Below are 2,794 nucleotides of genomic sequence, written 5' to 3'. Positions count from 1 at the left end.
GGATTTTATTATTTATAGGACAAGATGCTGTCAGTACTTTAATGTTCATTGGTAGTAAAAGACTTCCTCAGATGAGCTTATAGAGTCCCCATAAATCCAGTGCACAGTCTCACAGGTAGGTGATATAGATAAGAAGCCCCATGTCAATCACCAAGCCAAACATTCTAATTGCTACCATATGCAATGGTCTGCACTATGATGCAAGTACTTAGGTTTAGAAGAAATAATCACTGTCTACAAAGACAGTCTAAATTTAAAAATTAAATGCACAACCCTCACAAAACCATAGCATAATCATATAATGCAAAATCGAATAGGTAATACCTCACTAATTCACAGGTCATATATCCAGCAACCTCAGCTATCCAAAACACAATGAACTAGGAAATAAGCAAAAGGGGTCCCAGAGTAGCCAAGATAAACATTACAAAGACTATGCACTAAAGTTAACACATTTCACTCCTAGGAGGATTCCTCAAGCCTTCACTCAGAGCTGATTCACTCTTTCTTAGGTACAATTCTAATAAGCTTGATTATTTGGCTTTCCCATTCACGGCTGATTAAGATTGTCAAATTAAAAGGGGGCAGCCATTAAAAAGAATGAGATAGACTTGGATATACTGCCATGCAAAATACCTATTGTATATTGTCAAGTGGGAAGAAAAGCCAGTCATAGAACAGTGTGCAGAATATGATTTGACATTTGTATATACACAAGTATACACACACGTTAAAAGAAAATGGCCTGCGGGGATGTACATTACACTGCTAACAGTGCTTATGCCTAGAGAGTGGGAGTGTGAATGTGGGGGGGACGGTGGGGGGCCAGGAACAAGGAAGGACTTGGACTTTTAAGTGTTTCTGTTTGTGTGTCCATGAACATATATTAGTTTTGGGATTTTAATATCCATTAAAAGACAGACAACAAGAGCAAAAGGCAGTGCTGTTAGAGCGAGCACCCTGACACCAAGAAGTGGTGACCAAAACACAAGAAGTGAGCACAAGAGCTCTCAAACCAGAAGAGAATGGAGTTATTTGGTGTGGAGACAAAAAGTCCTATCCCATCAGTGTCCCCAGAGGATGTCATGAATTCCAAGCCAGCATAAAGCTGGTGCTTTCGGGGATAAGTCATCAGGAACACATTATGCTTAGTATATTTTACTTAAGAGAGGAAGCGTGTAAAAACTTTAAAAAAAAAAAGTAAATTCCCACCGAAAACAGATTTTGATACTTTAGTAAGTAAATTTCACTTGTCTGGAAAATAGGCTTTTGTGGAACACATCACTCCCTGAAGATGAGAAGGAAAGGAGATATTACTTAATGTAAGAGCAGAAGGGATGCAGAGTAAGGGGTGGTCCATAAACTCAACATTCAGCAAACATTGACTGAGGGGCTACCAAGTGCCAGTCACTAAGGACACAAAAATAAAGTTAAAAATAGTCCCTGCCCTAGAGAAGCTTTCAGTTCAGCAGCATCAATGGATAAGGAAACAGACAGTAAGCTTCACTGTACAGTGTGAGCAGTGCTGTAATGGAAACTCTGGGTAAAGGGTGGTGGGAACACAAAAGAAGGTGGTCCTAACTGTGCCTGGCGCTATTAGGAAAGGAGGCAGAGATGTAAGTGGGTGTCCAAAAAATTTAACTGTGCTAAATTAACTGTCCCCTCTTATGGGATGACACTTAAGTTAGCTTTGAAGGATAAGTAGAGTTTACCTAGGGAGAAAGTAGGAACAGCACTCCGGATGAGGGAATAGCATATGCTAAGGCACAGAGACCTGAAAGTTCCTGGTGCATTCAGATAGTGCATTTCAAACTTTTCCACAAGAAAGGGATGGTGGTTGATGGTGGTGTCTAAGGGCAAGCCACAATGACTTGTCATTAGCTTGGAATTTATGTATCCTGTTTTATCTTGAAAAAAAAATCAATGCAAATTTTGCCTTCAAGTCCACAAATATATTGTGCTTTAATATAAAACAATGTTTTATATTATTTATCATCTGGTAAAGCTGATGCTTAAGAAAGATGCACCACATTTATCCAGTACTTTCTCATATCCCACGTGTAACACTAAATGATCCAGGGGTCCTTGTTCCTAATTTAAAAAACAAAGATATAGAAGACATAAAGGTGCGCTGGCAAAGTAGAGCAACGGATCGTGAAGGGTCTTGTCTGTCACGTTAAGGAACTGGATGCTTCAGCGTCTGGCATACTTCAAGACTCGGCTTAGGCATGATCTCTTCCAAAAGCTTTGCTGCCTACCAGTCCTCTCTCCTCTTCAACCCCTGTTATCCTAGCATCCTATGCATTTATCTAGCCACGGACCACATTGTGCAGGAATTATCAATTAAGTTCTCAGGCTCCTCCACTAGACTTTGATCTGCTTAAAAGCAGTTGTTTTGTGTAGTACTTAGCACAACAGATACTGGTATCTGTTGGATTGTATTGATTTAAATCTGAGGACAAGATTCAGGAAGCACAAGACCGGACAAGGCGTGCCTCTGTGTACACCCACAGAATCGTCTACTTGCCCTGTCAAAGCTAGTATGAAACTGTACTGAAACTGTCTGCTTACTTGTCTGTCTCTCGGTCTAGACTATAGGTTTCTTTTTTATTTTATTTAATTAATTAATTTATTTATTTTTGGCTGTGTTGGGTCTTCGTTGCTTCACAATGGCTTTCTCTAGTTGCGACAAGGGGGGCTACTCTTTGTTGTGGTATGCGGGCTTCTCATAGCAGTGCCTTCTCTTGTTGCAGAGCATGGCCTCTAGGTATACGGGCTTCAGTAGTTGCAGCGC

Source organism: Delphinus delphis, chromosome 1, assembly GCF_949987515.2.
Source record: "Delphinus delphis chromosome 1, mDelDel1.2, whole genome shotgun sequence".
NCBI classification, from domain to species: domain Eukaryota; kingdom Metazoa; phylum Chordata; class Mammalia; order Artiodactyla; family Delphinidae; genus Delphinus; species Delphinus delphis.
The sequence above is the reverse complement of the archived record's forward strand: the minus strand, read 5'-3'. Positions refer to the sequence as shown.